This window comes from Caretta caretta, chromosome 7 (assembly GCF_965140235.1).
Source record: "Caretta caretta isolate rCarCar2 chromosome 7, rCarCar1.hap1, whole genome shotgun sequence".
Taxonomy (NCBI): domain Eukaryota; kingdom Metazoa; phylum Chordata; order Testudines; family Cheloniidae; genus Caretta; species Caretta caretta.
The window spans coordinates 47,896,749-47,910,636 of NC_134212.1; the positions used below are offsets into that span (position 1 = coordinate 47,896,749).

The window sequence follows — 13,888 nt, forward strand, 5'->3', positions numbered from 1 at the left end:
TATTATTATTTATTATTTTTTGGTAGTGGCCTTGGTAAAACTTGATTTTTGTGCCTGGGTTGATACATTTTCTCCAGTCACCTGCCATTTGCCAAGGGGATTGATCATAGAAACGTGAAAACTTGTCCTCCCTGCATTTAAAACAGTAATAGTTTGGGAAAAGATCCCCAGTTTGCAGGTTCTGAACAGGGCAAAGAACATTCCGGTCTGTTTATTCCATGAGCTGAATGAGTGGAAAGCTGAGAGTCCCTGGAAATGCTTCGTAATAGGAGAATCTGATTGGTTGAACTGTGGTGATTTATCTGACACTTTACCTCACTTGCAATCAATGAGATCACAAGCTGATTTCCTCAATTAAAAAAAACCCAAAACACTCTTGGCTTTCTTCTGTGGTTTTTCCAGCCCAGGATCTCAATACACTTTGCAAATATGAATGAATTTTAGCCACACATCTTCCCTGTGGGTCTATTACACATGGGGAACTGAGGCAGATTGAATTGGCAAAGGCCATGTGGTGGGGCTGTGACAAAACCTGACATCTTCTCTGGTGATGTGCTCTAGCCACTTGGCTGTGGTCCTCCTCATAGTGTTAAAGTGTCTACAGACTGACCTGCCTCCCAGGGCTTGGGCCAGGTTGTGCCTGTTAGACAGCAGCCTCAGTGTGGTTAGGTGTGGAGCCAATTTGCTCCCGGAGGCATCCACACCTGTGAGAAGGCAGTAGGGTTATGATGGAGGAAGAGGTGTGCCACCCCAGGTAGAGGCCTTGAGGCTCAACCCAGAACCCTTCCTGTGGGAGGCTGCATCCAGCTGCGTGCAAGCCCAGTGCCACTGTCCCTTCTCTAGCTCCCTGGCAATGCAGCACCATTAGAGCCTAGTCCCCAAGGCCTACCCCTGGTTGTGGCCTTCCCCAGGCTGTATCATCATCTTTGAGTAACTTCTGGAGGGCCAGAAAGAGAGCAGCTTACACCCACTTCTTTCCAAGTGCTGGCTGGACAACTCCTCCCTCCAGCAGTCCCCCTCCCCTCACTTGCCCAGAACAGATCCCAGAGGCACTGGTAGGATTCAGGAAAGGGGAAAATGTGCCACAGAGACTGCTGAACCCTCCTTCATGAAAGGTTAGGAGGTGCTGACTGTGCATGGCTCTTTAGGCCATGATCTGGTGTGGAAACCTCCCCTAGGGGCTGTGTTTGCATCTCTCAGACTTGGAGTGCAGTGGCAGGGTCTCTTCCTGTCCCTGACCTGGCATAATTATAGTCCCCAAAGACCTTGTTTGTAACCCCTCTGGTTGACAGAACTAGGCTTGAATACTGATGCATTTTCAGCTAATTGTCAAGCTGGCAATATCGTGGTCTGATGACACAGATTCCATTGACTTAACCGATTTACCCTCAGTATTGTCGATGAGGGCACAGGCCCAGTGTTCAGCTGATGTTCGCATGCACACATCTCTCGGATGCACAGTTCTGTTGTCTGGAGTTTCCAACAAATGTTGAATTTGCAGCCAGAAAGTGGCATCGCATGAGAGATCCTCATGACTGTTAAGCAAAACCATTAGGATCTAGGGTGCTGGCATTGGACAGCCGTGGGAACAACAAGAGCATGGACAGCGTTCTGGTGCCTTTAATTACCCGGGTTCCATGCTTGTACTGTGGAGACACCAAGAAACACATAACCCTCCATTTTAATACTAGGTTAAACCATTACATTCAGGCAGTGGTTAAACCAAACCAAAACAAATCCTGAATGCAAAATGAATCAATAGGCTGAGATCGTTAAAGTTCGCCTCCTTAAAAACACACATATATTATTCTTTAATGGAAAGTTAATTGTCGTCTTATTCTCTCCAGATGGTTCTTTTCCTTTACGCTCAGCAGGGGAATTGATGTAGCTTGGGACACAATCTCCTGTGAGCGGAGCTGATAACTGAAGATGCAGCTTTATCGCTGATCAAGAATCAAAACAAGGAGAATTTTTTTTTTTAAATGTCCAGCATGGCTTCAGACTTCCAGGATAAATTGAGGCTGGAGGAACTGCATTGCCTTTTCCACCCAGAAATGCTCAGGGGGTGGGGTGGTGGAGTGGTTGCTTTTCCTGTCCCCACCTGGGTTGTCAAACCAAAACTTGGTCTCAGATGCCACCATGGGGAGAAATCTGCATCGCTGTCCTGGGATCGGAGACTGTTTGCACGTTTCAAAACATGAGTATATGCTCCCAAGTATTCTAAAGAGGATGCCCCTCTTTAAATAGCCCATTTTTGGCACATGGATTAAATAACAAGATGGCAGCGTTAAAATGCAAGGCGGGGTCCAGGATAGGTGGCCCCTCAAGGGCATATTTGCTTTTTTAATTTGAGTGAGGCTTCAGCCCTGTAAATTGCAGCTGCAAACTTGCCTGTTAAGTGAGTATATTTATGGGTTCTCATTGAGGTGGAGCACCTCTGACTTCTGACCTGCATAATTCTCTTGTTTCATAGCACCTTTTGGCTTGCAATAATTCTACCAGTTTTATAGGGTCCTTATTTCTTTTTAATCATTCAATGTTTAAAAATTACTGAGCCAGCAGCATCTGACATTGATTCAGGTTTTTTCCCTTTTTGAACTTGACGATGATCTGGTTATACAAGAGCACCTTGTTCAAAGACTAAGGGTATGGCTGAAAAGGTTGTGAGTAGAGCTGGTGGGAAACTTTTCATCAAAACAGTTGATCAACAAAAATACTGTTCTATAAAAAATCTAAATGTCTAGAAAAACAAGTCAATTTTGACTTAATTTTGTTTACATGGGGGTGGGAAGTAACAAAATGCTTTGTTTGTATTGACACATCACCTTTGGTATTCTTAGGAACATTTTGGTTTCTTGTTTCAAACTGATCTTTCAAAAAAAATTAATTTCTTGTTTTAAAAGGTCTAAATAGGAACAAAATATTACAATTGACCCCATATGATATCTTTTTGTTGTGTGGGAAATTTTGAGGGGTGTGTGTGTGTGTGTGTTCATTCCATTTGGAATGGAAAAAACTTCAAAATAGTGGAATATCCATTTCCCACCCAACTTCAGATGGGAATGTGACTTGGAACAGTGCACTTGCTGAAAATCATAGAATCATAGAATATCAGGGTTGGAAGGGACCTCAGAAGGTCATCTAGTCCAACGCCCTGCTCAAAGCAGGACCAATCCCCAACTAACTCATCCCAGCCAGGGCTTTGTCAAGCCTGACCTTAAAAACTTCTAAGGAAGGAGATTCCACCACCTCCCAAGGTAACGCATTCCAGTGTTTCACCACCCTCCTAGTGAAAAAGTTTTTCCTAATATCCAACCTAAACCTCCCCCACTGCAACTTGAGAGCATTACTCCTTGTTCTGTCATCTGCTACCACTGAGAACAGTCTAGAGCCATCCTCTTTGGAACCCCCTTTCAGGTAGTTGAAAGCAGCTATCAAATCCCCCCCTCATTCTTCTCTTCTGCAAACTAAACATCCCCAGTTCCCTCAGCCTCTCCTCATAACTCATGTGTTCCAGACCCCTAATCATTTTTGTTGCCCTCCGCTGGACTCTTTCCAATTTTTCCACATCCTTCTTGTAGTGTGGGGCCCAAAACTGGACACTGTACTCCAGATGAGGCCTCATCAATGTTGAATAGAGGGGAACGATCATGTCCCTCGATCTGCTGGCAATGCCCCTATTTATACAGCCCAAAATGCCATTGGCCTTCTTGGCAACAAGGGCACACTGTTGTCTCATATCCAGCTTCTCGTCCACTGTAACCCCTAGGTCCTTTTCTGCAGAACTGCTGCCGAGCCATTCGGTCCCTAGTCTGTAGCGGTGCATGGGATTCTTCAGTCCTAAGTGCAGGACTCTGCACTTGTCCTTGTTGAACCTTTATCAGATTTCTTTTGACCCAGTCCTCCAATTTGTCTAGGTCCCTCTGTATCCTATCCCTACCCTCCAGCATATCTACCTCTCCTCCCAGTTTAGGGTCCTCTACAAACTTGCTGAGGGTGCAATCCATACCATCCTCCAGATCATTTATGAAAATATTGAACAAAACCGGCCCCAGGACCAACCCTTGTGGCATTCCACTTGATACCGGCTACCAACTAGACATGGAGCCATAGATCGCTACCCGTTGAGCCTGACAATCTAGCCGACTTTCTATCCACCTTATAGTCCATTCATACAGCCCATACTTCTTTAACTTGCTGGTAAGAATACTGTGGGAGACCGTGTCAAAAGCTTTGCTAAAGTCAAGGAACAGCATGTTCACTGCTTTCCCTTCATCCACAGAACCAGTTATCTCGTCATAGAAGGCAATTAGATTAGTCAGGCATGACTTGCCCTTGGTGAATCTATGCTGCCTGTTCCTGATCACTTCCCTCTCCTCTAAGTGCTTCAGGATTGATTCCTTGAAGACCTGCTCCATGATTTTTCCAGGGACTGAGGTGAGGCTGGCTGGCCTGTAGTTCCCAGGATCCTTCTCCTTCCCTTTTTTAAAGATGGGCACTACATTAGCCTTTTTCCAGTCGTCCGGGACTTCCCCCAAGAGCCATGAGTTTTCAAAGATAATAGCCAATGGCTCTGCAATCACATCCGCCAACTGCTTTAGCACTGTTGGATGCAGCACGTCCAGCCCCATGGACTTGTGCTCGTCCAGCTTTTCTAAATAGTCCCGAACCACTTCTTTCTCCACAGAGGGCTGGTTACCTACTCCCCATACTGTGCTGCCCAGTGCAGTCGTCTGGGAGCTGACCTTGTTCGTGAAGACAGAGGCAAAAAAAAGCATTGAGTACATTAGCTTTTTCCACATCCTCTGTCACTAGGTTGCCTCCCTCATTCAGTAAGGGGCCCACACTTTCCTTGACTTTCTTCTTGTTGCTAACATACCTGAAGAAACCCTTCTTGTTACTCTTAACATCTGTTGCTAGCTGCAACACCAGGTGTGATTTGGCCTTCCTGATTTCACTCCTGCATCCCCGAGCAATATTTTTATACTTTTCCCTGGTCATTTGTCCAATCTTCCACTTCTTGTAAGCTTCTTTTTTGTATTTAAGATCAGCAAGGATTTCACTGTTAAGCCAAGCTGGTCGCCTGCCATATTTACTATTCTTTCTACACATCGGGATGGTTTGTCCGTGTCACCTCAATAAGGATTCTTTAAAATACAGCCAGCTCTCCTGGACTCCTTTCCCCCTCATGTTATTCTCCCAGGGGATCTTGCCCATCAGTTCCCTGAGGGATTCAAAGTCTGCTTTTCTGAAGTCCAGGGTCCATATTCTGCTGCTCTCTTTTCTTCCTTGTGTCAGGATCCTGAACTCGACCATCTCATGGTCACTGCCTCCCAGCTTCCCCTACTAATTCTTCCCGGTTTGTGAGCAGCAGATCAAGAAGAGCTCTAACCCTAGTTGGTTCCTCCAGTACTTGCACGAGGAAATTGTCCCCTACACTTTCCAAAAACTTCCTGGATTGTCTGTGCACCGCTGTCTTGCTCTCCCAGCAGATATCAGGGTGATTGAAGTCTCCCTTGAGAACCAGGGCCTGCAATCTAGTAACTTCTGTGAGTTGCCAGAAGAAAGCCTCGTCCACCTCATCCCCCTGGTCCGGTGGTCTATAGCAGATTCCCACCACGGCATCACCCTTATTGCTCACACTTCTAAACTTAATCCAGAGACTCTCAGGTTTTTCTGTAGTTTCATACTTGAGCTCTGAGCAGTCATATTGCTCCCTTACATACAGTGCAACTCCCCCACCTTTTCTGCCCTGCCTGTCCTTCCTGAACAGCTTATATCCATCCATGACAGTCCTCCAGTCATGTGAGTTATCCCACCAAGTCTCTGTTATTCCAATCACATCATAATTCCTTGACTTTGCCAGGACTTCCAGTTCTCCCTGCTTGTTTCCCAGGCTTTGTGCATTTGTGTATAGGCACTTGAGATAACCCGCTGATCGCTCCTCTTTCTCAGTATGAGGCAGGAGCCCTCCCCTCTCACGCACTCCTGCTCATGCTTCCTCCCGGTATCCCACTTCCCCACTTACCTCAGGGCTTTGGTCTCCTTCCCCCGGTGAACCTAGTTTAAAGCCCTCCTTCGCAAGCAGGCTGGCTAACCTAGTGAGATGCTCTTCCCTCTCTTGGTTAGGTGGAGCCCGTCTCGCCTAGCACTCCTCCTTCTTGGAACACCATCCCATGGTCAAAGAATCCAAAGCCTTCTCTCCCACACCTCCTGCGTAGCCATTCGTTGACTTCCATGATTCGACAGTCTCTACCCAGGCCTTTTCCTTCCACGGGGAGGATGGACAAGAAGACCACTTGCTCCTCATACTCCTTTATCCTTCTTCCCAGAGCCACGTAGTCTGCAGTGATCCGCTCAAGGTCATTCTTGGCAGTATCATTGGTGCCCACGTGGAGAAGCAGGAAGGGGTAGCGATCTGAGGGCTTCATGAGTTTCTGCAGTCTCTCCGTCACATCGCGAATCTTAGCTCCTGGCAAGCAGCAGACTTCTCGGTTTTCCTGGTCGGGGCGGCAGATAGATGACTCAGTCCCCCTGAGGACAGAGTCCCCGACCACCACCACCCGCTTCCTTCTCTTGGGAGAGGTGGTCGTGGAACCCCCAACCCTAGGACAGTGTATCTCATGCCTTCCAATTGGCGAAGTCTCCTTCTTCTCCCTTCCCTCAGACGTATCATGTGGTCCACTCTCCACATTCGTACCTGTGGAGAGAACATGAAAACGGTTATTTACCTGTATCTGCATTGCTGGTACATGGATGCTCCCCTTTTTTCTTCTGGAGGTCACATGCTGCCAAATTTCTTCACCGTCCTTCTGTCCCCGCTGCGCAGCCTGCTCTGAATCTTCAGAACGTCGTGCCTGTAGAAGCATATCCTGACGTCTGTCCAGGAAATCTTCAGTTTCTCTTATGCAATACAGGGTCGATACCTGTTGCTCCAGACCTTGAACCTTCTCTTCCAATGTGGAGACCAGCTTGCACTTTGTTCAGACAAAATGCAGTGATTGGCCCTGCTTCTCCTGTGATTTGAAGGCAGGCAAACCAGCGAGCCATCGTTCCTTTTCCCTCAATTCCTGATAATGGAAAAATCCTCCTCTTGCATGGAGACAAAGCTTCTTACAGAACAATAGCTATCAGCGTTTCACTGGGATGGACAGGGCCCCCTGAAGGAAGCAGTCTGGTTGAGTGGGCAAAGCACTGGACTTGGACTTGGGAGACCTGTGTTCTATTCCTGGGTCTGCTGGTGACCATGGGTAAGTCATGTTCCTTCTCCGTGCCTCAGTTTTCCCATCTGTATATAGGGATACTAAACTCCTGTGTAAAGCACTTTGAGATCTATGGAATACAAGAGCAGGGAATTAGTGGTGGTGGTGTTAGAAGATTCCACTCCGAGGAGAAACTGCCTTCACTTGTGTTGTTTACAGCTAGCCTGAGCAAAGCCCTGTAGAATATATGTTAAGGATCACTGCTAGCTGTCCTGTGTGAGGGACTTGACCAAGAACAGGCCTTTTTCTACCTCCGATTTCAGGGATCCTCTTCAGGGAGGAGAGAGGAAATGTAGGAGGGGACTAAAGGAGAGCAAAGGAGCAGGAAGGCAATGCAACAGTAATCTGTTCTTCTGTCTCCTCTCTTCTGCGGCATTTCTTTCTGAGCTCTGGGTCTGACCCAAAGCCCATTGAAGTCAAAAGAGTCCTTAGTCCTCCAAGGGATTTAGGATCTGTGCTGGAGGGCTCCTCTTTGTCCTGTCTCTCATCACCTTTATTCATTTTAACCCCTGACCTCTGTCTCATGATTTTTGTTGTTGGTTTAGGGTGGGGATATTTTTGCCTTTTAAGATTCAGATTTTAAGCATTTTGGGGCAGGGACGGTCACTTCTTATATGTTTGTACAACAGCCAGCACAAAGGCAACCATCCTTCTCGTGGCCTGCGGGCACTTACAGTAATGTAAATATTACATGGTAAGAGTACCAAAAAAAGTCTCCTTATCCAAACACGATATAAATGTTCACTGAGGACAAGGGAACAACTGGGGGAGGTGACTGCAGTTTCTATGGAGAAAGGCTTCTTGTTAGCTGGGAGGCTATTGTTCAAACAGGTGGTGGTAGTTGTGTGAAAGAGAGAGAGATTTAGAAGCTTGATCTCAGAGTTGCACTAGTTCTCATCTCCAGGGCCTTGGTGGAAAGACTTGCCTTCCAGCAAAAGAGGAGGAGGAGGGAGATTTGCAGTTCCCCGTTGTAGCTATAAAACCAGGTACCTAGAGAGGGAGGAGACAGCATATCCAATGGGTTTATATGGCTGGGGGAGCTATGTTTCTGTCATAAAGAGGCTTGTATTGGTAAATGCCGGATTACCCTCAAAGGTAAGTGAGCCCATAGAAGAAACTACAGTTGGTGAGCAGAGAGAAAGAAAAGGGGGATTTATTCCTGGGCTGTTTTTGAAAGATTTGTTACACAATACAACTCACTTTGCTGCTCAGTCTGCTGCTGCTCCTTAATTGGCAGAGCTTTGGGGTTGTGTTTCAGGCAGAGTATGGGACTGCGAGTTGGGAGACCTGGACGGGGATTTTCAGAGAAGATTGGTCCCCAGATCCCATTGACCTTTAGGGAGTTGGCTGCTCAGCCCCCTTTGCAATCTCAGCCCTGGCTTCTTTTCCCAGCTCTGCCACTGGCTGACTTTGTGACCTTGGGCAAATTGCTTTAGATGAAATATGCAAACTTGAGTTCCCACAGTTAGTTACCTGAATAAAAGTGGCCTGACCGTCCAATGGGCTGAGCCCCATAATTCCCACAGAAGCCAACGAGAGCAGCTTGTCCTAGGTATCTCTGGAAAAATCAGTCACTCTTATTTGGGCACCCAAGTTTGAACATTTTGGCTAACTTCTTTGCCTCAGTTTCTTCATTTGTACAATGGGGATAATGAAGTTGATAGAAACTACTGTAAAAGTACTCGGTATCAGAATTCAGTTGCAGGCTGCTTCAACCCCAGGGAGGAGTCCTGTGGCAGGTGGCATTTCTCATTGCCCTGCTTTGCAGAAGATATGAGTTGCATGTGGGGATGGATACTTTCCTTCCCCCTCCAATTTACAAAGAGAAAGGGATGACCTATGACTTCACCCAGGTAATAATTACTCTTAGTATTCACTCCAGTATAAATGCTGGTTGTTTAATATTTGAGGTAAATATAAAGAGAATGTTCATCCCATCTAGTCTGTGCCGTAATATCCAGTATATGATGAATCTTTGCTGCTGTGTTATCTATTGGGGGGGGGGGGGAATCCTGACCTAATACTGTCCACCCCTCTAGTGCATTTAGTCTTTTATCCCAAAGTGATTTACAAATGCTAACTTGCTCTTGCTTCCTGCCACTCTGAAGTAGGTAATGGTTTCTCCCCACATTTTAGAGATAGGTAAATTGAGGCGCAGAGAGAAGTGACTTGCTGTAGGTCATACCGTGGATCGGTGGCAGAGTTGGGAACAGAACCCAGGGATCCTGACCGCAAGTCCTATGTTCTAAATACCAAACAAAACTCCCATGTACCTTTAATATTAACAAGGGCTGCAGTTGTAACTCTTGGCTGACCGTTGCAAGGGCCAGCAACAAGGTCGGGTGCTTGGAAATGCACATGAGAGAAACAACACCTCAGCTTTGAATTCTCTCCTTGGAAGCGAGCTCATAGGATGCAATGTATGCAGAGACTCCTTAATTCTGTTCACATTGCTTTATTCTGTGATGGTGCCTTTGCTTTGAGCCTATTCTTGTCTCCATCCCCTGCCTGGCTGCTGGGCTCCCATTGTAGTGTCACTCTGTCTGTCAGTGAGTTGGGGTGAGTTCTGCAACCAGAGCTGCGGTTTTTCACTGGCTTCCCTCCTCGGATGTGTGCTAGCTTTCAAACGACATTTTGAGGAGCCTGCAGCGTTCTGAGGAAGAAAATTAATTGGTTTTGACAAACTACAGCAGTCCCTTGGGTGCCTGTGAGCGCAACATTTATTGAAACCAGGCAGGAAATCAAAAAGCTCTGGTGTTCATTCACCTTTAGTGCCACGGTAAAAATAGTCTTAACCTCGCTCAAGACTCTCACCCAGGCATTTGGATTGTCTGCTCACTTTTTTAATATAGTCTCCTTTTTCTTTTATAAAGGGAATTCAGTGGTTGTGAAAGGTGCCAGAATGACAGAGCTGGGAACTGATGGCCTCTATTTATCCACACTGTAGGTACACCAGCAGGTCAAGCTTGTTTTGTGCCTTAACCCCGACCTGCAGCCGTATGCGATTCTCCTTTTGCCCCTGGAGCAGTCTCTAGGAACATTTAGTCCTTAGCCTGTCTGCTGAGACTGCCAAATAAGGGCGCAGACTGGGCCCTGGCTGTGTATCAGCACAGACGTGCTAGCCAGTAAACAGCTCTAGCCCAAGCATGCTAGAGAACGGTTTCTGATCACAGCTAGCGTGGTCTTAGTATCAGCCATTTAGAGAAATGAGACTGCTAGCAGAAACCATCACCTAACCCCGTCTGTGCAGGATTCTAGCACAAGTGTATCACGATTTGTAACCATATTAAGCAGGGGTGCAAAGCATGTTACAGCCATAGGTGTGTTTTAGGAAAATGGTTTCAAACGTGGCCACCAGTCAACGTATGGCGTTGGTTGGGATGGGGCACCTGTTTGCCAGGAACTGACCTGAGGCCAGCTGTCATTCTACACTAATTGGCTGGTGATGGTGAGATTTGAATTGGTGTTTGCCTGCTTTATAATATCGAGTGATGCTCTTCATGTCGGTTTAAATCAGTGGGGTCACTCCTGCTTATATGCCGTCACAGAATGTGATTGTTAATAATGCCATATGGGATTGCCACCTATGGGCCGTTGTAAGAACATTACTTAATGGCATTATCACGTATGTGCAGTCATGGCATCACTATTTTAATGGGGTGCTGTCTGTGGGTGGTCCCAGGAATGTTTCACAGTGGGGTCGCCATCCCTAGGCAGCTCCTGGTTCTTGGAGTGCCCAGGACTTGTTTCCCCCCTGCCTCCAGTGAGAGGGAAACTTGATTGCGCTTAGTTGCATGTCAGCTCACTGATGCTGCCAGCCTGCTAGACACCCAGACACTTTCCTCTGGGCCATGCCAGCCCTTGCTGTGCCTTGCAAGTTAACAGTAGGTGCATCCCAGTCCAGCGCTCCTTGAAGTGTTCCCTTGGCGTGTCCTGCCCCTTCTCCACCGAACACTCACAGTAATACCAGGTCTACGGTCCCCAAGGGAACAGTGTACGTACCAGCTTGACTGATTCAACTCGGGACCTGCTCCTTGTATAATACTGGAGTACTGAGACACATCTATGGTGAAAACAACAACAAGTTTATTATCAAAGATGAAGAGATAGTGAGAAAAAATAATGGAAACAAAAGAGTTACTATAAAACAAAATCATAACACCATCTTTAGAGAGGTTTCAGAGTAACAGCCGTGTTAGTCTGTATTCACAAAAAGAAAAGGAGTACTTGTGGCACCTTAGAGACTAACCAATTTATTTGAGCATAAGCTTTCGTGAGCTACAGCTCACTTCATCGGATGCATACTGTGGAAACTGCAGAAGACATTATATACACAGAGACCATGAAACAATACCTCCTCCCACCACACTCTCCTGCTGGTCTCTGTGTATATAATGTCTTCTGCAGTTTCCACAGTATGCATCCGATGAAGTGAGCTGTAGCTCACGGAAGCTTATGCTCAAATAAATTGGTTAGTCTCTAAGGTGCCACAAGTACTCCTCATCTTTAGAGACTATACTTAACAGGTTAACCAGTCTAAAGAAGTTTCTAACCTCAAATGTCTTTTGCAGTGTTTCAGCCAAGGCTATTTGTGATCCCGTTTTCATGAACGTAATCACACAGCCCAGTTACTCTTAGGTGCAGGGTAAAGGGGTGTCTGCCTTGCCTTCTCCTTATATCCCCAAAGTTCATTGTCTGTCCCTAGAATTAGGATAACCCCTTATAGCTTATTCTCCCGTGTGCTGCCTCCTTGTTGATTTCACAACCATCCCTCCTCATTGACTTTGTATATAAATGGGGCTTCCATTGTGTTGGCTTATAACGTTTATTCGCCTGTCACATGCAAATTAAACACCTGTTATCTGACAGTAAACCTGTTTGTCAACTCTGCGTTGACACAGACTTTAGGAACTTATTTTCCGTGTATGTGTATATGTATATGTGTGTGTGTATATGTATATGTGTGTGTGTGTGTGTGTGTATATATATATATATATATATATATATATATATATATATATATATATATACACAATTCCTTAAATAGTATCTGTACATACATTTCACAACTATGTTAATGACCAGCATGCCTTCGGCTTTGATTTAAGACCTCACGTGATATTCTTTGGTGAACCAGGATCATGGTATTCTTGTAATGCCCCTTGCCAGTTGGCATTGAGGGGTTCTAGGGGTCACACCCTGGGATTGGGATTTGTAATTGGGATCTAGTTCTGGTGCCACCTGAAGCATCGGGATCATGATGGGGTAGCTGCTTAGGGCTTTGGATTGGAAAGGGGTCATTGCCCATTTGCTACTCTTGGACTCTCATTGTACTAGAATGACTGCATGATGATCGATGCAAGACCCTGAGATTTCAGTTCCATCTCTTGTTCTCTTCTTGCGTTTCGTTGTATACTTCACACTCCAAGGGGGTGGCAGCAGGACACCCTTTGAGTTTGATGAAAGGTGTATTATGGGGAGCTGGGTTCCAGTAAACAAGGTTCCTAGGTATGTTCCCACATCTGTAAAGGAAGTGAAGTGGTGGAATGGGAATCCGGGGAACCAAATCCAGGCCCAAACTGGTGTTTGTATGGTTTGAAATCCTATGGATACATTGATGTTGCTGTTCGTTGGTGAGGAGTGGTGGGGGATGGGAAGAGGTCAGAGGGAAGGGATGTGCACTATTGTCTCAAGTCTGAGTGCATTAGTGGTGCAAATTGTTAAGAACCAATGTCTGTCTGTAAATGTGGAGAGTGTGTGTGTGTGCGAGAAAGACACTCGGCTGAGAGAGAGGGATGCCAGCTTCCTCGTAGGATCTTCAGGTAGAGCAAGTGATGCTACTGAGGCACTAAGTGGAGGGGAGAGAGATGCTGATAGCTCTGTGTCATAGAGAGCCGGGCGAGAAATACTTAAGCAATTAATTAGTGTAGCTGAGACGTCTCTGGCTCGGTGGTGGAGATCATTTACAAATGCGCACACACACAGGATAAATATTACTCTGTAGACTGTCTGGCTGCAGTTTGTGCTGTTGGAGGAGCTTTCAAATTAGAAACAAAGAGAGTTGCTGGGTTTATTTTCCTCCCTCCCCACTGAATCTTTCATTCTTTACTTTGGCACCCAGCCTGTGGGGCTGAGAGCCGACACGCGTGGCTTCCTCTGGCGTGGAGGCGAATGCTGACTTATGGAGCTCATGGTGGGTCATGCCAACTGGCCATCCTGTTGGTTTCCCCATTAGGGCCTTGATCCTATACACCTTCCGCTGCCCCTGAAGTTGAGGGCTCTTGTGCACCTTGAAACTCACTCTTGCCATGATGCCTACGAAGCCCTGCTTGTGGAGAATGGCTAGCTGGGTGCCGTGTGTGTGTGCAACTACTGAGAACTGGTTTGAGCTATTGTGACCTCCTGTAGTCCTGCCCATTGGTTTGTCTCATTCTCCTGTTGCATTTTATTGCTAGCCTGCCCTGGGAGCAATTTGGGGCAGGGACTGTATTTTTTTTGCTACGTCTGTTTAGCAAGTTCCGCCCTCTCCTCCTGCTGCCCCCATCCCTGCTAGAGGCCTCGGGACGCTACTGTAATATGAATGAATAATCCGCACCTTCTGCATGTTCTTTCAGGTCATGCCTAGG

The 13,888-nt window shown here is 46.5% G+C and overlaps 1 protein-coding gene across 3 annotated transcripts in view; it reads left to right on the forward strand.

The window, feature by feature from the left end:
* The window catches only part of CACNA2D2 (calcium voltage-gated channel auxiliary subunit alpha2delta 2), a 599,591-nt gene that overhangs the window by 39,468 nt on the left and 546,235 nt on the right, over positions 1–13,888 (forward strand). The window lies entirely within an intron of this gene.